Source organism: Strongylocentrotus purpuratus, unplaced genomic scaffold (assembly GCF_000002235.5).
Source record: "Strongylocentrotus purpuratus isolate Spur 01 unplaced genomic scaffold, Spur_5.0 spur5_scaffold_21, whole genome shotgun sequence".
NCBI lineage: Eukaryota > Metazoa > Echinodermata > Echinoidea > Camarodonta > Strongylocentrotidae > Strongylocentrotus > Strongylocentrotus purpuratus.
Window position 1 is genome coordinate 37,714,327 of NW_022145607.1, and position 24,197 is coordinate 37,738,523.

Sequence of the window (24,197 nt, forward strand, 5' to 3'; positions counted from 1 at the left end):
ATCATATATCATACTAACCTCTGTTGTGCTAGTTTTGTATTTTATGTACATTATTAATATTTATGTTAGTTAGCTATGGGAGTTGCAAGTGCCTTGTTCTATTTTGAGATGGATGATGCAATATTAAATGTGGGCAAAACACGTTGTCAAAGGATTTAGGAACCCAGCAGGGATCGAACCCAGGACATCTCAAATGACAATCCAGAGGCTTCGTCAAAATACCTCAGTGAATTCACTTCTATCGATTTTCCAAAACTAGAACAGCAATTGAAGTTATCTTGCAATGTTAGACTTCTACTACTGATTTGTACACTTAAATTTACAGGCTCGTATGCAAGTGAGATCACAACAGATGGAATTACATGGGCATCACCCATCAGCATCTCACCATGATCCTTCTGATCGGCATCGAAGTCGAACAGACCCGATACAGAGTGGACGAAGCCTTCACGACCGACCAGTGACAGGCGACCAAGGGTTCCAGGGACATCGCCCAAACGGTATGCGCAGTCGGGGAAACCCTTCCCTGAGTCACGAGACGGGCAACGGCAGCGTAGTCTACAACGAGGCGGCCAGAAGGAGTGTGAATGATAGGAACATGGTTTTTGTAGGCAGATCCAGAAACGGGAGTATGCCGTCTGATGTGTACGTAGCTAACGGTTTTCACGACACACGTCTTTAAAACTGGGTTCTGTACAAGCCTATCAAATCAATATCCCTACTAAAATTGGATCACAGGAGAGACCTTTTGGACTGATTGCAAAATTCTTGAATCCGGCTGTAACTTTCTGGGATAGTTGTATGAGTTTGATTCATGTACTTTAGTGATGCGCTGAACAGTACTGAAAACCTTTCATTTTTAATTGATGTTTTGTACAAGAAACGATATTTACACCCGCCTTTTAATTAAGCCTATATATTCGCAATTGTTTCTTTTTTTAAATATTATGTTCATCATACATATCTATTTTTTTTAAACTAGTTTTTATTTCGCAATGCAGATATAATAAATATTTTACTGCGTGTATACTAAGTTGTTCAAATGTATTCTATTTGTGCACAGAATATTTTTTAACATGTATTTGTATTTTCTTTTGTTTACATTAAGCGATCTTAGTATAATGGATGTTTATGCTCTTCCTACTCTGCTACTGAATACTTGATACCAATGTGGATATCTCTTGATTTAGTCTGTTTTACTTCAGTTTTGTGTAAATCCATATTTATGGTGAATGTGTATTTATTTTAGCATCAAAATGAATAGCAAAACAAACACTACAATAGTGTGCTCTGGTACACGTCAAGACTTACATCAAAATCAAATTAAAGCGTTGATAACATTACAAAAAAAAAGAACTGACATATAAATCATATCGTCAAGTAGTGCAGAGACAGATTGGGGCAATGGCTAACCGGTTGATTCACGTTTCCAAAATCAAGACAAGTGAATAAACACCGACCTTTTCCACGTAATCCATCATCTAAATTTGACTTGAAGGATTTTGCGAGAAGGCAGAAGAAAGGCTTTTAGGTTCGAGCAAGTGCCTCATCAAGGTAATTCCATTATATGCGTCACATCAGACAGGTTAAGAAAATTCCCTTTTAGGCTAAGGAGTGCCATTTGTCTGCCGCCCCGGAATTCGGTAACTTTTCAATCTGAAATGTTATAATCTATAATCTATAATCTATACAAAGAAAGACTTACAATCGATATTTGATATAAGTTTTGTATCAGGTTCTGGTTTACAACGTAATTCATTGTTCCTTCATTTTAGTGGTAGGATAAGTCAATTGTATGTTTCAGGATTAGAAGAACAAAAATGAATAGTAGACATTTGAGTTGTAATTTTAACCTATATTCAGGTATTTTGTATTTCTTCTACATATACATGTTTTTACACAGGCACTTTTTCATCCATGCATAAATTAAATAGAAATATAATAAACTGTATAAGCAACGAAGCTTTAAAAATACCATACAGTGGTAAGTGGTACATTTGGTTGATATGTCAATAGACATATACATTATAGTGAGGCTATGGTGCATAGTAACATAAGCTAATGTAAGCTAACAGAAAGTCTGGTAGTCAAATGGTATCCTATCAGAATTACGTATTGTTTTTATAACGGCCTTTTTCCTGTCTAGGCAAAATAAGAAGAACATGTGATATCGGACTACGAAGTTTTCGATGTACCAAGCTGGATTAATTATATAAACATAATAAATATTTTCGTATGCATCAATAAAGAATCGAGAAAATTGATTATAGTTTTATGTCTACCTTTCAGTTTCAAGTGAAATACATCGTGCTCTTTTATTTTTATGAACACAACATGGTGCACTATGGCCTACCAAGAGTAGACAATATGAATGTTGAAATTATATTCCATACGTTCTAACAGCATTAATTACTCAAATACAAATACAATTTGTATTCGTAACTTGCGCTTACTCAGATATGTCAGATATTAATGAATAATAATTGTCATAAGTAAAAGCTAATTTACAGCCAAATTTAGCGTTTTATTGTAATCTCTCGAATATTCTGTTCGTTTAAAAGTTTATTCCTATTTTCTAGTGGTGGTGTTTAGATAAATGTTTTACATGTTTATGTTACTTGATATCATTCAGTTTACGCAGAGTACTTTATAATCATTAATTGATGCATTATTGATGCTGGTTTGTCAATACGCATGCATGTACATGGGTCATTTCTTAAAGTTGGGGCAAACAGTTTGACGGTGTCCATGTAACGTAGGTATAATACACACGGAAGATGAATTTATATGTTGAAGATTTGTGCGCAATACATAAATTTAGTAGTGCCCTGCCAGAATCGTTCTTGTTTCAGTTGCCTTTCTTCAAAATCTTTGCGGCTTAATACACATTTTTCCTTTTACCAGCATTCTGAAGATAGTTGGCTATGCTTTTTGTGCAAAACTCAATTTGAGCAAACATTTTTACAGTTGATAGGAGACATGTATAGTTCCTCATTTCTGGTTTGTCAAAAAAATGCCCCAACCTTCTGAACGGACCCATATATATATAAAATATATATAACCTTATATTTTCTTTTATATTCGTCTAAATGCTTAATCTCATGTTATTCCTTATATTCTAAAAAGTAAGTTTGAGAAAATGTCATCAAAATCCAAATAAGAGCAAAGTGATTTTTGCGAGAAAAGGCGGCTTTGTCATTTTGACATTAGGGTAGAAAGATCTGAGCACACATTCATTTTCACATTCAGTTGAGGAATTTTGATGTGAAAGATAGCATGTCTGGAGTTGTGAATAAATTCGGACTTTTCTCACTATGTTTTAATTCTTTCATTTTTATTTGTGTGTATGATTTGTTTTTTTCCTGCATGAATATGTTTGGTTTAATAAAGACGAAAAATTCATCTTCGTTGGTGTTAAGTTTTCACTAGATTCATGCAGTTATGTGCAAATAAGGGCGCTACACAGACGTGGGCACTGTAGAGTCCATACCGATGTTCATTATTTCCTTCATGACCTTTTGGAGGCTGTGTGGAGCTTGCAATATGATTGTTATAGCCATACAAGTTGTGGAGGTATTTGAAAGTAGAACAAAACGAAGACATAAAACAATGATCAAGATTTTTTTTAAGAAGTCACGCGGCTTAATTTGCCATACAAATATGACTATTTTGCACTTTTAGATGCATTCAATTCCCCTCATGATTCATCCACAAGTGTCACTTCCAAATACGGCCTAAAATGACCTAATTTAACCCTCGTTATCAAATAATCGGAAAATAACACAATTTAATTTAAATGTAACATACATTTGGTTTCATATTGCTGCTATCCGATTGTCAAGAACCATAAGTTTGTATGCAAACCTTAATGCCCTTTTGGATCTCAGCAGATGGTTTGACGATAAGAAAGGTACCGTCACAAAATTTAAACTTGTTGTCCTTGGCCTTTATTCTATTAAAAGTCACATCGGACCCTGGGCTGAAAGATTGTTTTTTTTATAAATTCATATCGAAGGAAGTTTAAAGGTCTGATTTTTCGAATGCAATTCTTCTGCTTGGGCAATACACCGGTTTATTAACATTTAAATTTATGTTTACTTTTTAAACAAAGGCTTTTCTTGAAAACATGGGATCTTGCTTGAAGTTTGCCCGACATAGCAATAAGTAACGTATGCAGACTGGATTCCAAGTATTGTAGATCATACATAAATGTATAACACTAGTAAACCGGTCTGTTTAGTATTACAGAGATACAAGTCATATCAGGACAAATTGTAAGTCGTGCATGCACTTCACATATCTTTTATTTTCCCCAAGTGAATGGTGTACCTCTGAAATAGATAGAGAGAGAGATGGGGAGGGAAGGAGAGACAGTGAGGAAAGGAGGGGGAGAGAGAGATAGAGAGAGAGAGAGAGAGAGAGAGAGAGAGAGAGTGAGAGAGCGAGACGCAGGGAGAAATTTACTTAAAGTCGCTTTAAATTAGGGGTGCATGTTTTGGAGAAAGGAAAAGGGGGCAATAATTAAAAGGGAAAAGGACACCTTTTAGAAAAGAAAAGATTACGTGTCAAAGTAAAAAGGGGACTTATTGGCCCGAATTCACAAAGCAAGGTTTGAGCTTAGACCAAGGTTTGAGCTCAAACCTCCTTTTGTTCTTTACAAACCAGGTTTGTAAAAAACGCGTAAAACGCGTCATATGACGTGCGAAAACCAAGGTTTGTCGACAAACCTCCTTTGTGAATTCGGGCCATTAGGGTTGAAAATAGAGTACTCCTCGCACGGTGAAAGAGGCACTCACCAGAGATGAAGAAATGGAACCGTTTTTGTTGAAGAAAAAGAGGCATATATCAGATATTGATAGGGACATTTATCAGAAGCGAAAAGGGGCATTTATGAGAAGGGGAATGGGCTCTTTATAAAAACAAAAATGAGGGCACTTATCACAAGAAAAAGGGGCACATGTCAAATAAAAGGGGCGATTATCAGAGTTGAAAGGGGGAACTCATTTAATAGAAGGCGAAAGGGCGATTCGTAAAAGGAAAAGGGGCACTTGTCAAAGTTAAATGGGCAACTCTCAGATTTAAATAGCGGCAATGATAAGAGACGAAGTGGGGACTTTTCAGAAATGGGAAGGGAGCAATTCTCTGAAATAGGGCACTTATGAAAGTGGAAAAGGGACACTTGTCATAGTAAAAATTTGATACTTTTCCTATGTAAAAGGGGGCACTTTTGGGGTACTTAACAAAGCGGGAAGGCACTGTGCCCCTGCCCCTCCCTCCCAGGGCGCCGCCTCTTAAATAGATTTCAGATGACTATTAAAGAAATTATGAAAGATTATCGTATTATGACAAGTTTTGTTATGAGTTGAGATTAAATTTCAACAGGATCGCGATGACTTTTATTAATGTTTCTTTATTTCAACCAAAACTTGAGGTTGGATTTCAAATAAAAAATATAAATACAAACATAGAGTAGAAATAATATACATAAAGTCAATGTGCTGTCGATGAATAAATAGATAAATTAGAATGGGCTACAATCGAATTATTGCAAATTGTAAAATAAATGTAAATTTAAGTAAGCTCATGAGTACAATATTTAGGGTAAGAGGACACTTTTTTTTTTTTTTTTTGGTCTCGAAATTTGGAAATTTAACATTTTGCTCAGTTGGGGGGGGGGGGGGGTAAGGTCACTTTTTCAGGTCGGGCGTGGGAATAATTTTTAAAAAAAAGGGGGGGGGTTAGGTTTTTTAGGGGGGTTTACATACATAAAATTACCAAAGAGGGGGTTTAAACCCCCCCCCCCCCCCCTGCCCCCGCGCCTACGCGCCTGTAGAGAGACAGAAGGGCGTTAACTCATATTCATTTCATAGGCCCAACACCCTCTCAGCTCTCAACAGACGATATGTCATATAAATCTTATTGGAATCAGATTAATAAATTTACAACCTGAGCCTAGGCTATGGAACATGATTTCGTTATACAAGTTATAGCGCTTAAAGCAAGTGAAAACTTTAGCAAATGTTTCAACATCCAGTGAGGAAAATGAGAATATAATATGAATATCACTTTATGCAAGTCTTGTAAGTATGATAAGATTGATTGAAAGACTTTTAAGATATCAGCCTAAATCCGAACGAACACTACACGATCGTCCTGCGATCAGACTTTCGAAGACTTAGCAATCGTACGAGATGGGAAGCTAAAGAAGCTTCTAAATTATTTTAAGAATACTAACAACCAGAGTTTTAGAGGAATTTTAGTGCAGTGAACTCTTCTTCTCAGTTTTTATATGATTACAGAGATTACGCCATCTAGAGTCCACAGTCTTATACATGTAGTAGCAGCAGCATTATCATTATTATCGTTATTATTATTTGTATATTATTATACGTTGTGTTTTCCACTCAAAAGCGCACCGTGTAAAAATATATTAATTAATTTTGGATAGCATAACATGACTTACCTGATCATTCTTTCAGTGAGTGGCAAGACATTATATATTACATGTTTAATCAAGAACAATTGTTTCAATGGACAGATTGTAATTTTACTCACGATAGGTAATATTGAAATGGGGCTGTAATTATTCAAAGAAGAAATATCTCCAGATTTGAATATTGGTACTACCAAAGCCTTTTTCCATTCACGTGGAACAACTCCTGTAGACAGGGATTCGTTAATGATATCGCAAAGAGACTATGCGATAACATTCTTCGTCATCTTTAAACGTTTACAGCTGATGCAATCTTCACCAGTTGCTTTATCTATACTCAGATTATCAATCCATTTCAATACAAAATCCTTGGTTATCAAATTTAAATTAAATTGCGAATGAGTTGGACCAATATTATTGCCCGATGCAGCAGCAAATAGTATATACGGACTGAATTATTGCAGTTCATTCATTGATAACATGTTAAAGGGACTTTGTAACATTTCAAAGATGAGAGAAAATGGTGCTAAGGTAGTGACTTCAATGCTAGATGTACAATTAAAGATAATCTGAATGTTTGAGTGAAAATAGACCATTATTAATGATAACAATCGGAAAACTTATCTTATCGAACCTTTGATTCTCCCAACTAGAGTATTACAATTTAATTACATTTAGGTGAATGTAATTCGTCTCAAAGCAATGCATTGGTTTTATATACCATTCCAAACATTTAAATGTTGACATGCGTTCCCATATCGTAACTACAATGCAGGACAGTAGGTGTCTCAAGTGATTGTACGACTCTGACATCTCTATTTTAATGAAAATAGTGACTCCCATGAAAGAATAGCCAGCAAGGAAACTACAATATTTTGAGAGATTGTTTTTCTTGCTAAGTAATCAAAAAGGAGTAATTTCAAGATTTTGAAACGGCTCACAATTTTTACTAAGACTGTAAGCTACGGTTTGTTGGGTTTCATTATTTTATCTTAAATTTTTCTAATCGTACTCTATACTGATTGATATTGTGGTATGTATGAGGGGTATACAACACTTGAAGAACAAGATATCGGGTGCCCCAAGCTAGTAAACGAGGAAGTATTCTGTACAGGGACCAAAATTCAAATTAAATGAAGCATAACCATTCTATCACGTGTACTATAGTCGTGCTGCACCCGAGTCAAGTATGTCCCAAAGTTAAAAATCATTGAACTCAAGTTTCTATTACAAATAAAAAAATTAATAGCATACATTTCTTTTGTTTGCATGGATACTGCTCATATTTCAATCATTCCCAAGTCCTTCAAAGACAATAAAACAATCAGCCATAGACAAAAGGCTTCCTGCATGGCTGATTGTCAACTCGGTTTGTTGCTACGGCAGCAAGCCAGAGAAAACGAATTCGTTTACTAAAATTATGGAAATGCAAGCACTACTAACTTTAAGCAAACAAATTTTTGTTATTCCTAGCTTATTTTTCATGATTGAGGTGTCATATGAAAGGGCAGAAAATGAACTTTCTAGAAATGTGACTTTTCCCTTTGAAATAAAGATACCGTCCGCCAAATTTCTTTTTGGTATCCTTTCTTCAAATTGATTTTACTCATTAAGGCGTGAAATATGCATCATATGAAATGCTTCAAATGAAGGAGAGGATCTAAGCTTTACAAGTACGTGTCATTTATTAATTATAATTGTGATTAAGTTATGATAAAACATCGATAACTCTCGGTTTCGTTTTTCCCGAATTAGTTCTGCCTTATCAGACCTATTTATAACATGAACCCCAACATGGTGACCTAAATCACGACAAAAGAGATTATAGAAACTGGAAAATAAAAAAATTAACAACCTATCGGTCTCGCAACCCTTTGATAAGACTTTAAATGGCCAATGAGACCGATATCGGTCTCGCAAAACCTGTGATAATACTGTACTTTTTAGACTCAAATTGCCGATCTCATGGGCTATCATTATCGTGAACCCTTTGATAACACCCCAGAAGGCCCGCGGGACCGACATTGCCGGTCTAATGAATGAATGTAACTAATTACAAGATTGTCAAAGATGGTCCTTGAGATATGATCTTAACACCTGTACATGAGTGTTTGATCGAGACGCTTGTTTTTTTTTATTTCCTGTAGGTTTTTTTCTCCAGAAAATATCGGGTAAACTGCACCCGACGCTTTGGCTATAAGTGGCAGTTTTTTTTACACAAACGGTATACACGGCCCTTCTGAAAGTACCGCTTGCTTATTCACAAATTTCGTGTAACTCGAAGACGCGAATACCCGGTGGAACGAATTAAGCCCCGGACTTAGAGCTTAGAGCATGCGCACAACTTTTAACAACGATTTGTGTCAACGTAGCAAGATACAAGAATGAGAGGCTAAAAGTAAAGTTGACACTACTGATTTAGATCCTCAAGAGCATCACACACCTCTTGATCGTACAGAAGTTCTAAGCCTAGAGTCGAGAAAGATTTCAAGGTACTGTACACCCTCATTATAATTTGTTTCTTTTGGGGTTCAGTATGTTTTGCAAGTCGTTCTTGGATCTTGAAAAACTGTTTCAGCTGATTTTGAGGGTCTTTTTTGTGACTGACGTCATTAAGAAGACGTCCATAATTTGCTTTTTGCAAGAACCAGGTTGTGAGGATAATATAATGGGATGTGGATATATATACATATATATATTTAATATGTATACAGTTTCAATCATCTCGTTCTTCGAGTTTGTTAGTTGCTGTAAAGTTACCATTTCTGGTCTTTTTTTATTATTTTCCTCATAATAATATAATAATTTTCACATGTTCAGCATTTCTGAAGGGATATTTATGGTTTTCTAATACTTTCTTCTATCTGTAAACGATAATTTAGTAGGTATAACAAAATATGAAGAAGTCTCTTTTTTGTACTTTTTCTTCTTAAATTCTTTTCCAACAAAGCTTTTGTAAAAATTGATAAACCTACACGGAAAGATACCCGCTCATCATCCTTAATAGACAATATATTTATTAATATAGATATCTGATTACTTAGGTCAGGTTTAATATACTCTGATATCTTAGTTCATCTTCCACTGTTCCTAATACTTGAACAAATACTTAAACCTCCAAAAACGAACAAAAAAAATTCAAGTCCGAAGAATTATTGAGTGGAATATATCTCGACTAAAGGCCCGGTCACACAGCCTTTCGCGTCTGTATCGCGGGTAAAATTTCGCGATTTTTTTTTTGCCCGCGGTTGCCCGTGGTGGAAAATGTGCAAAATTGGCTTACCCGCGGTTTACCCGTGGTATGCCCGCGGAACAGACGCCGGCGACTGTTCCGCGTCCTTATCGCGGGTGAAGCGCGGCGGTACCGCGGCCTACCACGCTTACACGCGGTACACACGCTAATGCACGTGATAACAACGCGGTACAGACGCGGAACAAACGTGCTATGACCGTGCTCCACCCGCGATTACCCGCTAAAATTTCGCGTCCAATTCCGCGTGTAACCACGTCTTAACCGCGGCCGTAGCACGTCCTAGCACGTTCGTTCCGCGTCTGTACCGCGTCCTTACCGCGTGTGTACCGCGTGTGTACCACGTGTACCGCCCGCGATTACCCGCGGTCTAAATTTTTGGGCAGCCCAAAACTTTTTCGCGCGGCCAACCGCGTGTGAATTTCTTACCGCGTGTAACGACGGGTAAAGTACGGCTGTATCGCGTCTTTATCGCGACCTCAAAGCGTCCAACAGCGTCTGCTTCACGGGCAGAAATTTTTGGCCGTGATTCGGCCGCGATACGCCCGTGGAGGGCTGTGTGACCGGGCCTTAATCGAAAACTTAGAATTCGAAAACTGGGAAGATGTTTTATCGTGCGATAATACAGATGATGCATATTGCTTATTTTGGACAAATTTGAATCGTACTTTATTACATGTCTCCCAAGCTTAATAATAGAGGTAAATATAAACAGCCTATTAACCCACGGGTTACGAAGGGAATTCTCACATCCATAAGGAAAAGAAACAAACTGTATAAACTTAGTTTAAACAACCCTATCCCTTCACATATAAGAATTATAGGAAATATAGAAATAAGCTTACTAGTACCATAAGGCTATCCAAAAAATTATATTTTTTCAAACAAACTCAAAAATGCTGAAGGTATATATCATCTACATGGAATGTCATTAATGAACTGCTTAATAAGAAAAGTCGTACACTTACTCAACAAACCTTTAATATAACTGGTCACAAAGTAGTTGAGCCAGATGAAATAGCAAATTTGTTTAATTAATATTTTGTTAATATAGGCCCTGACCAGGCTTCCAAAATCGATAGACATGATCACGACTTTAAGGAATTTCTCCCAGAATCATCTTACCCTTCGCTCTTTTTTTTTAATATCTGACAGATTTTATTGAAATATTAAATACTGTTCGCTCATTAAAATCCAGCCATTCTCATAGCCATGATGAAGTTAGCACCCATTTGTTTAACAACATAATAAGCAGTATCTTCAAGATTTCAAGATTTCAAATTTATTCATGTTTCCAACAAAACATTACAAATCAATTATAAGCATTTAAAACAAATTTAAGAAATACATGTTGGAAACAGAGGGGTCCACTAAAAAAGCAATGCTTGTACAAGTGTGAACACCTCAAATGAAACTTATCACCTCTAGTTCACATTTTCAATCTTTCGCTGTCTTCTGGTGTTGTTCCAGCCTCTTTTAACCCGTTCAGCTCGGCATTATTCAGCCTGATAGCCACCTCACAAACGAGATTAAAAATCGAACACGCCGTACCGTGAGACCGCTCAGCGCGCGCCACAATGCGTGTGCGTTCAAGCGGCCAGAGGCTTCGACTAACGGGAACCTAGCGCATGCGCAGATCATTTGCCAATCTGGTCTTGTCATGTCGAGAACACGTTGCACGGCCGTTCTCTGCTGTGCTCCAAGCCTCTCAGTTCTTTCGGCTCTTTCGTAGGGTTTTCTTCTTCGTTATCTTTTCTTCTTCTTCTTCGCCTCATTCTTATTTTGTTCTTCTCTTTTTATTTAGATACTCAATTTTATGAGAAAAATACACAATTTATAAGAAATTAAGGATTTGAATGTAAATCTCTGTTGCATCATATTCATATGAAATAATTTACCAGCCTAAATTGACGGTTATAATATTATTTTGTCGGACATTATACTATAGCGAAAAGATATAGACATGATAAAATGAAACTAAAGAAGAATCCAGAATGGGGGAGGGTTGGGGTGAAAGGAGAGACAAAATAGAATGATAATAAATAAATACAGTACAGACTATACCGATGTGCCATTTGGAGAGCAAAATAATTAGTTTGTTTTATTTACTAATGTAAAGCGCTTTGAGCATGTTTATGCCATATAAATATCAATATGTATGAATATATTGCCAAATTTTGACAATTGTAGTTTGAAGGTATATGTATTGACAAAGTATAAATACAAATAAAACCGACACAGAAATGTCTGCAAGTATTTGGGACCTATATAGAATGTGCGAAAAGAGCTTTGTCTTTGTCTTTGGCCCATGCATGTTCCCACAGCTGAGTTACGTAAGAGGAACAATGAACGTTGCTGAGGGTACGGGTCGTTGTCATGGCTATAAACTCTAAAGAGCGGAAGTAAGGTAAGGGTATAATTGAATAATTGGATGACAGATCTGAGATTATATTATCAACAAAAAAAAGAGAAGAGTATGAATTTACAAATAGTACCAAAAAATAGAAGAAAAAAATAAATAAAGTGAAAGGCGTAAATATTTTTAAAAAAGAATGAAACGCCGATAATACCAAACAACAACAACAACAACAATGAACTGACTTTGTATTCATGTATAACCCTGCTTTATGTTGTTTTTGGGGAGGGAAGGGTCTTGTTGTTATTGCAGTTGTCGTTGCTGTTTTTAAAATTTTTAAATGGGATCACGTTCCGACATTCTCATAAATAAAAATCATATAACGTAAAGCCAGACTTTACCCTATCTGAAACACTCATTCAAAGACAACAATCATGCACGATAAAGGAATGGACAAGAATATGTGATAAAGATAAAATGTCACAGACAAATAGATAATTATAAGAAATGATTGTTTCTCTCTCTCTCTCTTTCTCTCTGCTTATGTGTCTCTCTCTCTCCCTCTATCTCTCACTCGGTCGCTTTCTCTGTCTATCTGCCAATTTAGTCCGCCGTTTGCTTGTATGCCGGCAACATTCCTTTTTTGAGATAGATTATTATAAAATAATGATGATGTACACACTTTATTATACCTTATATTTATTATAGCGAGCGAAGTGAAAAACGAGCGGCTGATAATGTCTAAATGCGAATAATTATATTTCCAAAGTAAAACTTTTGAATGAAAATCTCTGTTGCAACAAATTGATATAAACACTGTTTATTATGCTATATATTGACTATACTATTATACGTCGGACATTATACTTCAGCGAAAAGATATCTATATGATAACAAAAAGGACAGACTAAAGGCGACAAAAATCGGAGCTGGGGTGGGGGGGGGGGGGGAGGATGATCGGAGAGACAAATATCATATAAATAAATACAGTACGGACTACGTCCAACTTTCTATCTCTCTCACCCCTTCCCCCTCCCCTTTCTCTCTCTCTCTCTCTCCCTCTATATGTCTCTCTGTTTATCTGGCAATGTCGTTTTCCATCTTCATCTTTTTTTATTAAATGTTTTGATTCCTCCGTTTGCTTGTATGCCGACATCATCTCTTCCTTGAGATTAATTATTATAACGTAATTATCCCTGATGATGTACACATTATACCTTATATTTATTATAGGAAACGAAATAGAGAACGAGCGGCTGATAATTTCGAAATGCGAAGAATATTACTGAACATTAATTATATTTCCAAAGTAAAACTTTTGAATGAAAATTTCTTTTGCATCAAATTTATTGATATAAAAAAAAATGTTTAAAATGCTATATTTACAATACTATTATACGTCGGACATTATACTTCAGTGAAAAGATATCTATATGATGAAGAAAAAAAAGGGCAAACTAAAGGGTAAAAAAAAAATCGGAGCTGGGGGGGGGGGGGGGTGATCAGAGAGACAAATATATAAATAAATACAGTACGGACTACGTCCAACTTTCTATCTCTCCCGTCCCCTAGCTTTCCCCTCCCCTTTCTCTCTCTCTCTCTCTCCCTCGTTCTCTCTCTCTCTCTCTCTTTTCCCCCCTCTCTCTCTCTCTGTCTTTCTGTCTATCTGGCAATGTCGTTTTCCATCTTCATCTTTTTTATAATGTTTTCTATTCCTCCATTTGCCTGTACGCCGGCAGCATCTCTTCCTTGAGATTAATTATTATAACGTAATTATCCCTGATGATGTACACATTATATCTTATATTTATTATAGGAAACGAAATAGAGAACGAGCGGCTGATAATGTCGAAATGAGAAGAACATTACCGAACAACAATTATACCAAGTAAAACTTTTGATTGTAAATCCCTGTTGTATCAAACTGATATTGTTTATCTATAATAGTAATACGCTAAGGCTCCGCGGGGGGCGCGACGTCTCCGCCGGCCTTTGTATTCTATTGTTTTTTAATGAGATCGCCGACCCAAGTTGGTGCGGCTATCTCCTCCTGAACCCTCCCCTCGGGGTACCGGTGACCGGTGCCGTCGTCCGCGGGAGAGTCTACTCTAGCGAATTGGCTATACTCCGCCCGAGGTCCTCCTCCGTGTCGACGTCCAGGGCGAAAACAGACGCGACATGCATAATGCAGGATATGCGTGACGACAGAGATACCTCATGGATATTCAACATGACATCCGTAGACACACGACCGATGACTGTCCACTCACATTAAGTTGCGTATTAAATGCACGACGCACAGGGTCGGGCTTACCCGAGTAAAGCATCTTTCTATAGGATATCCATTGTATAGTAGCTGCACGAGCCACAGAGATACACACGAAGCTTCCCGTCCACGTCCAAACTTAGGGACCTATTTCCATCATTATTGCCGCGATTTTTATATAGGTGTCGTGAATGGAGGTATGAAATGAAAGCTTATTTTGTGATTATTACGGCCATGCTACTAAATTTTGATTATCATTTTCTAAAGGAAAGTTTTCACAAGAAAACCATTGGACTGACAATTCAATCACAAGCTGCCTTCAGTCAGTGCAGTGCTGCTGTGCAGTGTGTGTGAGCTGCAATTTAACTCCAGCAAGCTCCAACACCGGCTCCGCGCACCGAAGGCGTCCGAGGCCTGCGGCGCCGGTGTTCGAGCTTTCTGGAGTTACACTGTGTGTGTGTGTGTGAGTACAGCTGAGCTGAGCTCGAGTCGAAGAGATTTGACACTTTGGAATTGTTATCTGTTGGTTTGCATCATTATTGCCGCGATTTCAATATAGTTTCGTGAATAGATTTACGAAACCTGAGCTTAGAATTAGTAAAAGTATTACTAATGTCTACGTTTTTAAACGACTGTCTGATTTTCTTGTGAAAATTTTACTTTGAAAAATAATTATCGAAATTTATGGTCAGAAATAATCACAATCTAGGGTCTATTATGTTACAGTTCTTGCATAAAATCAATGCATGAAAACTTATTTTTTGAACTAGAAAAATGTTTTTTTTTTAATAGGCAATTATGAAGAAGGAAACCTGAAACCCTGAGTTGAGTGTATATTTGTTTCAAGGGGCCATAAACGCCCAAAAGCTCGGGGGTTACGTTCTTCAAAGTTGGGAGGGGGGGAGAGATCAGATCGCAGCGAGTTGAGTGTATATACAATATAGGCCCCACGTGGGGTCCACGGTTTCAAGGGGCCATAAACCCCCGAAAGCTCGGGGGTTTTAGGTGTTTAATTAGGGTCAGATGAGCATATTTTTAATACTTTATTTGTGACACTTGCGGGTCACTAATTGGCGTGGGGTCAATACGTAGAGTTGCGTAGTGTTGCTACCAACTACGCTGGCCTACGTTACTATATGCTGAGGGACAGAAAGGGGTACGCAAGATGAACGAAAACAAGTCAACATGTTTAATTTTTTTCGCGTACTTTCAGCGTAGAAACTTGACGCGGAAAGTACGCCTTTTTACGCAACACTATGCTACCCTACGCCAGATCGTCAAAGCAGTAAAAGCTTTCCACACAGTAAGCAACCATATAAGCAAACCTGTATGCCAGCCTACGCATAACCTACGCAGGGACTATTTTCCCATTAATACGCAGCCTAATTTCTGCGTAGTCGGTACACCACACTACGGAACTCTACGCAGTTCCAGTGGCTTCAAGAATAACTACCGGTACAGTTGGATCTTTTTTAATTTTTTTTTATATAAGGCCAAATTTAAAAAAAAACATGTTTAGCGTCCTGTTTTTTCGAAAAATGGGAAGGAGGAGGCCCTTTTTTTTTTTTTTTTTTTTTTTTTTCTTTCAAAATGGCTGCTCAGTACATTTTCCCTGACATTCAGGCTATTTTTCAAGATGGCGGCCGACAATTTTTTTTTTTCTTTTTTAAGATCAGAAATACATTTTAGCAGTGCTTTTCATGTTTTTTTTCTTTAAAAAAAAAAATAAATAAATAAAAAAATCAAAATCAAAAAAAAAAATCAAAAAAAAAAAAAAAAATAGGAGAGGCGGCCCCCAGAAAGGAAGCGGGTGGGGACGCTGTTTTTTTCTGTCAAAAAAAAAAAAAAAAAAAAAAAAAAAAATTCAACAAAATTTCAAAAAAAAAAAAATAGGAGGCGGCCCCCAAAAAGGAAGCGGGCGGGGAAGCTGTTTAAAAAAAAAAAAAAAGGAGGTGGCCCTCAAAAAGGAAGCGGGCGGGGACGCTAAACATGTATATTTTTTTAATGGCCTGAATGGCAAATAAAGTTCTTGACGATCTCTATATATCTATTTACACCCCCCGCCCCCTCTAGAATCCCGCGGATTTCCGCGGGTCCTGCTAGTCTATAATAGTAATACGCTAAGGCTCCGCGGGGGGCGCGACGTCTCCGCCAGCCTTTGTATTCTATTGTTTTTTAATGAGATCGCCGACCCAAGTTGGTGCGGCTATCTCCTCCTGAACCCTGCCCTCGGGGTACCGGTGACCGGTGCCGTCGTCCGCGGGAGAGTCTACTCTAGCGAATTGGCTATACTCCGCCCGAGGTCCTCCTCCGTGTCGACGTCCAGGGCGAAAACAGACGCGACATGCATAATGCAGGATATGCGTGACGACAGAGATACCTCATGGATATTCAACATGACATCCGTAGACACACGACCGATGACTATCCCCTCACATTAAGTTCCGTATTAAATGCACGATGGACAGGGTCGGGATTACCCGAGTAAAGCATCTTTCTATAGGATATCCTTTGTAGTAGCGCTGCACAAGCAACAGAGATACACACGAAGCTTCCCGTCCACGTCCAAACTTAGAGACCTATTTCCATCATTATTGCCGCGATTTTTATATAGTTTTCGTGAATGGAGGTATGAAATCAAAGCTTATTTTGTGATTATGACGGCTAATGTATACTACATGTAGGAAATTGGATTTATACGTGTTTTTCTTATGCAAATGACTTTGTATAATTTGCATAAAACTGCCGTTTAAAAATACGGTGAATGAAATGTAGTTCCTCGATTTATAAGTTTGTTTTGGTATCTTGAGGAAGAATTGTTATATTGTGAGTCTATGTAAAAAAGGAATAAGATTGCATATAATGTGTAATAACTTAATTTTACTTTATTCAAAAGGTGTTTGTACAAGAATAGCAAAAAGAGGAAGGATATTTTGTTTATAGAATTGTGATAGGTCTTTATATGTGGGCGCGGGAATCTGCCTGACATAGCAGATACGTAGGCACACATTGCATCTTGCCACGGGCGAAGGAGGTGGTGCGTGTGTCGGGCTGTCTATTAGTGTGCAACGCCCTTGTTACGTTTTACACCTTTGAACGAAGTAAGTTGTTTTCTTTAAATGTCACTTTGATAGTAAAGATTGTAAGCTTTGATACATGTCTATGAAATGTTTTTATGTCCTTCAGGAGAGGAAAATAAGGATTATTTTGGAAGGAGAATGTATTTGATTTTGTACTTGACAACTTCCGTTAGTCAGAATAGTATGTCTTCATAGGGATATGGTATCCAGTTAATCAAATTACATTGATCGTTTAAATAAATGTTATTACATTTATTCTATATGATGTTTAGATAAATTGTCATTTAAATGGTTAGTGGTTAACGCCTACCTGTATTTAGTGCGTGAATAATTGATTGTAATGATTTCGCCGTTGAGGGCGAATGGTGTTAATATTGTGATAAAGATGGCGGCGCCCATGGAATATTTGTATGATAATTTAATTGGTGAGTTACTTTATATAATATGTTATTAGTATACTATAAGGATGTTTTAATGATTTGTTATAGACGACATGCTAGCGAGGTTTGCTGGAAGCTGTAGTGTGGTCTAGCTGGGACTGCGTTGTATTTTGGGAGCCGGGAGCTGCTCCGGCTTGTTGCTTCAGAGACCTTGGGTAGGATATGATTTAATACACACATTGTTTAATTGGTATAATGTTGTTTATTAATGCATTTTGAATATGTACTTTCATATAATATGTGTTAATTAAAGACAATGATATTGTCTTAATTATTATATTATCATTGATGTAGAATACATTAATGCCACAGTTTATGTAATGTAAACCAACAGCGTGATAATTTACTGTCTGTTTATCTCGCCCACATTGTTGTATACTATGAATCAGATATATGTTGATAAGAAATATAAGATATATATATAAGATATATAAGATATATGTTGATTATCACTTTCTAAAGGAAAGTTTTTACAAGAAAACCATTGGACTGACAGTTGCAGTCGCAAGCTGCCTTCAGTCCTCACACATACAGTGCACAGTGCAGTGTAACACCGGAACCGCGCACCGCAGGCTTCCGAGGCCTGCGGCGTCGGTGTTCGAGCTTCATGGAGTTACGCTGGAGTGTGTGCGAGTTCGATCAGCTGAGCTGAGCTCGATTCGAAGAGATTTGACACTTTGAAATTGTTATCTGTTGGTTTGCATCACGATTTCAATATAGTTTCGTGAATAGATTTACGAAACCTGAGCTTAGAATTAGTAAAAGTATTACTAATGTCTACGTTTTTAAACGACTGTCTGATTTTCTTGTGAAAATTTTACTTTGAAAAATGATTATCGAAATTCATGGTCAGAAATAATCACAATCTAGATCTATTAATTATGTTACAGTTCTTGCATCAAAGCAATGCATGAAAACTTAGTTATTGAACTAGAAAAATGTTGTTTTTTTAAATAGGCAATTAGACCTATGAAGTATTAAGCCTGAAACCTTCGCCTACTAAACAAATCTCAACAAAGTGTAGGCCTATCCTTTTATGAATTAATGAAAAAGTAGCCCCAGAAAAAAGAGCCCCCGAAAGTTGAAAAAGTAGCCCCCGAAAATTTCCCAAAAATTTGAAATGGAGCCCCCGAAATGAAAAAACTTAATTTTTTGCCTGCGTCCCCCTCTAGAATCCCGCAGATTTCCGCGTGTCCTGAGTTGAGTGTATATATAGTATAGGCGTGGGGTCCACGGGTTTCAAGGGGCCATAAACCCCCTAAAGCTCGGGGGTTACGTTCTTCAAAGTTGGGGGGGGGGGAAGATTAGATCGCAGTGAGTTGAGTGTATATGTAATATAGGCATGGGGTCCACGGGTTTCAAGGGGCCATAAACCCCCGAAAGCTCGGGGGTTTTAGGCGTTTAATGGGTCAGATGAGCATATTTTTAATACTTTATTTGTGACACTTGCGGGTCACTAATTGGCGTGGGGGTCAATACGTAGAGTTGCGTAGTGTTGCGTACCAGCTACGCTGGCCTACGTTACTATATGCTGAGGGACGGAAAGGGGTACGCAACATGAACGAAAACAATTCAACATGTTTAATTTTTTTCGCGTACTTTCGGCGTAGAAACTTGACGCAGAAAGTACGCCTTTTTATGCAACACTACCACGTACGCTACATGACTACGCAACAGTACGCTACCCTACGCCAGATTGACAAAGCAGTAAAAGCTTTCCACACAGTAAGCAACCATAAGCAAACCTGTACGCCAGCCTACGCATAACCTACGCAGGGACTATTTACCCATTAATACGCAGCCTAATTTGTGCGTAGTCGGTACGCCACACTACGGAACTCTACGCAGTTCCAGTGGCTTAAAGAATAACTACCGGTACAGTTGGATCGTTTTTTAAATTTTATATAAGGCCAAATTAAAAAAAAAAAACAGGTTTAGCGTCCTGTTTTTTTGAAAAATGGGAAGGAGGAGGCCCTTTTTTTCTTTCAAAATGGCCGCTCCGTACATTTTCCCTGACATCCAGGCTATTTTTCAAGATGGCGGCCGACAATTTTTTTTTTCTTTTTTAAAATCAGAAATACATTTTAGCAGTGCTTTTCATTTTTTTTTCTTTCAAAAAAAAATTTAAAAAAATTTAAAAAGATAAAAAAAAATTAAAAAAATAGGAGGCGGCCCCCAAAAAGGAAGCAGACGGGAACGCTGTCATTTTTTACTTTCAAAAAAAAAAATAAAAAAAAAAATCATAAAAATCAAAAAAAAATCAAAAAAAAAAAAATAGGGGGTGTCCCCCAAAAAGGAAGCGGGTGGGGACGCTAAACATGTATATTTTTTTAATGGCCTAAATGGCAAATAAAGTTCTTGGTGGTTTTAATTTAGACAGTCTCTATATATCTATTTACACCCCCAGCCCCCCTCTAGAATCCCGCGGATTTCCGCGGGTCCTGCTAGTTATGTTATATTGACGGTACTATTATACGTCGGATATTATACTTTAGCCCAAAGATATAAACAAAACAAAACAAAAAAATGGAAAGAAAAAATGTGAGCTTGAGGGGGGGGGGGGGGGGTCGGTGAGAAAAATATCATAGTAATAAATACAGTACAGACTACGTCCAACTTTCTATCTCCCCCCCCCCCCCCCCCCCCCCCCCTCTCTCTCTCCCTGTCCGTCTGTCTCTCTGTCTATGTCGTTTTCCATCTTCATCTTCATAATGTTGTCTATTCCGCCATTTGCATGTATGCCGACATCATCCCTTCCTTGAGATTAATTATTATAACATATCCTTGATGTTATACGTCGGACATTATACTTTAGCATACATTAGATATAATCAAACAAAAAGGAGACAAAATAAAGAAAAAAAAAAAATCAGAGTTGGGGGGGTGGGGGGGTGACCGGAGAGACAAATATCATTAAATATCATTGTACGCATATTTTATTTGTTTTGTATGTAATGGAAAGAGATAAATAAATGACAGAGATTAGAACAAAATCATAATTCATCACAATCATCTCTCTCTCTCTTTCTATCTATTTATTTATCTTTCTCTGTCTGTCTCTGTCTGTCTGTCTCTATCCTCCCCCTTCCCTCTCTGAATACGTCAGGAATTTCGTGAAATTGGAATTGTGCTTCAGTGTATTTTATTTCCGTATCGCGTTGTTGTGTTTGTTTTTGTTTTTTAAAAGGGTGCGGCTAATAAGGAGTTAATCGCAGTAGTATTGGTAGTCTTTTATTTATTCGAAAATAAATGATATTGAAAATATAGTAATTCATTATATTACGGAACAATAAAGAAAGAAGTGCAAACAACGTGATAATTCACTTTATTTGTCTTCGTCTCCATCTGTGTCCTTGTTCAACCTATCGTGTCAATAAAACTTAGATAATCCTCGTTTCATGATCAGTTCTGTAGATGGCATGTACATGCATACATGATAATGATAATGATGATGATGATGATGATGATGAAGATGATGCTTACAATATTGTAATAAAATAGTAATACTAATAATAACAATTATTTTCTTCATCTTGCACTCGCTTTTCTTCATTGCCAGAAAACTTGTTTTATGTTGCCTTGCATTTTTTTCAACAATGGTAGCATCTTTGCCGGGAAAAGTCTCATATATTCGTGGCTTTACCGCCGGAGTTGCTAAAGACAAGAGTAATATTCCGTAGGGAGAGAGAGGAAGAGTAAGGGGTCGTTTTTCAGAACATAACATTTGAACATTTCATATGCCCGCTCAAGCCAAGACCGGCTTTAGGTTGATCAAGATATTTTACTTCAACCTGCTCTAAAACTGTTACATGCCCTCGTAAAGGTGTATAAGTTAGAGTGGTTGTTTGTATTGTAATGTAAATTGACCTATTTACGCCTACATCCTCTTCTTTCAAAACGGCAATCTTCCAGAGTAGTTACTTCTTTACATTCTTTTGTTCCCCCTTGGCGTGGGGCAGCTGAGGGAGCCTGGATAAGCCTTTCATAAAAGAGGAGGTCCATACATGAATGATTCGCTAAATTGGTCAAGTTGATAACATGAAAAGCGTATTGTCATGTAAATACAATGACGTAAAAGATAGCTGTGGAGTCAAAACTTTTGAGACGACAGGCTTTATAGATAACCTATGGAAATATCATCGAATGTCGTTGTTTCATATTCTTCATTTTCTACGTCCGATGAATACTCTTCTTCGCTTGATAAGTCCATTTGTATCATATTCATTTTCTGAGTCCGAGTCAAGGATCGCTTCTCGAGCATCTTCAACGCTAAAAATAGGCTTTCTCCGATGACGAGACATTTTGAGAAACTATCTTACATAGATAAAGAGCAGTTATAAGCAAATAATTGAGAACTAATTTGTGCAACCAACTATCATGAAAATCAAAAAGCTGAACTAAATAGTAAAACTCCGACACTTTATAGCACGATAAGTAAATAATAGCCGACAACCTTGAAACGAAACAATGGGATGGACTATATCGAGACTAGCTAATCTCCCCAATAATAGGTCGGCCCGGTACCCTGTATACGTACGCATGAGTAAACTGAACTGAGAGCGCAAGGTCGAACGAGACTGTAATATACTATAAGCTTTTCAATAATCGGCCCGTTACCATGAATAGGCGTCAATGACCATATAAGGCCAAGGCTCATGCATTGAACGGTGTATCCGCGCGTGCCGAGTACAAAGGTATCCAGAGCGAGTGTGGAATTCGCTGCTTGCAAAATCATTATGTCCGGCTTACACAGTCCTAGGCATAGTAGACCCAGCTAGCTAGCAGCAGCGAATCCGAAAATCTATGAAAATAACGTAAACTGACTTGCATGTGTTCTATACGAATATCCTGAAAGAGTACTCGTGCATTCTCATGCTAAACTTGTAATAAAACAAAAATTACGCATCTACAGTCGGTAAAAAATGAGATGCATGTAGCCAAAGGTTCAAGGTTTGTATACAGGTAGTTTATATTGTATTTAGAAGGTGAATAGATGTACTTTTCTGCAATAAAAGAAGCCCTTGCTCGGACCCGAGAAATCTCGGTTCCCGTTTGTGAGTACGTACCTCGGGACCCGAGAAATCTCGGTTCCCGAGTTGAACGGGTTAAGACGGTTTAAGTGATTCCAATATATAAAAAAGATGACCCCTGTTCTATGTCGAACTTTCGACCAATATCCACATTACCAAGTTTCTCTAAAATCCTTGAAAGAATTGTTTACAACAGATTATACAAATGTTTAACTCAAAACGACTTGCTGAACCCAGATCAGTTTGGTTTCAGGAAGTTCCATTCAACTGATTTAGCACTACTCCAACTATTTGATAGAGTATCAAATGCCTTGGCTGACCATAAACATGTCATAGGCATATTCATGGATCTCAGCAAGGCATTTGATATTCTTGATCATACTATATTATATTATACATTAAAGCATTACGGTGTACGAGGTAAAGCACTTGATTGGTTCGAAAATTACTTGTCATCAGGAAAACAATATACTTTATTCAATTCAGTTTTTTCTAACGTATCATCTATTAAATGTGGAGTTCCGCAAGGCTCAATACTTGGGCCACTATTATTTTTGATATATGTCAATGATATTCATAATGTTTCACCAATTCTACAGTATATATTGTTTGCCGATGATACAAATGTATTCTATTCACATTCTGATTTAAATTCGCTGATCGCAACCATGAACATTGAATTACCTAAGTCATCGAAATGGTTCAAAAGCAACATATTATCATTAAAACTAAAGAAGACCAATTTTATTCACTTTAGAAACTCAAGAAATCACAATATTTATAATTTTGAGCTGCTTGTCGGTAATGTTCCAATAGAAAAAAAAGTCATCAACGAAATTCTTAGGTGTATATATGAATGAAAACAGCCTTAGCTCAAAACTCAATGAGACATTCTGGCCCTGATACCTGGAATGCACTACCCCCTGAAATAAAAACGATGAATACAATGCTATCCTTTAGAAGAGCGGTGAAAAAGTTTCTTATTGCTCATTATCTTTAAATCCACCAACAAAATAAGTTCTCCTCGTTTACCCTTCGTTAAAAAATTCGATAATTTTCAGTACTCTTTACTTTTTTTGCTTCCATTCATTGAAACGTTGATTAAAAATTTCTATGACCTGGTATGAATAAACGTATGAATAAAGAGTGGCCTACTTGGAATACTGAATAAACACTGTTTTGTATACTACAAACACTTTAAGGCTCCGACTCGCAAGGCCCAGGTTTAAAACCAGCTCGCTGATCTCACATTCTCATTCCTATTGTCCGAACCTCGCGAGTCTTCTCATTCTATTATATCCCAAGTTGGCCACTCATAACATTTTTTTTTTTAAATCTTTAT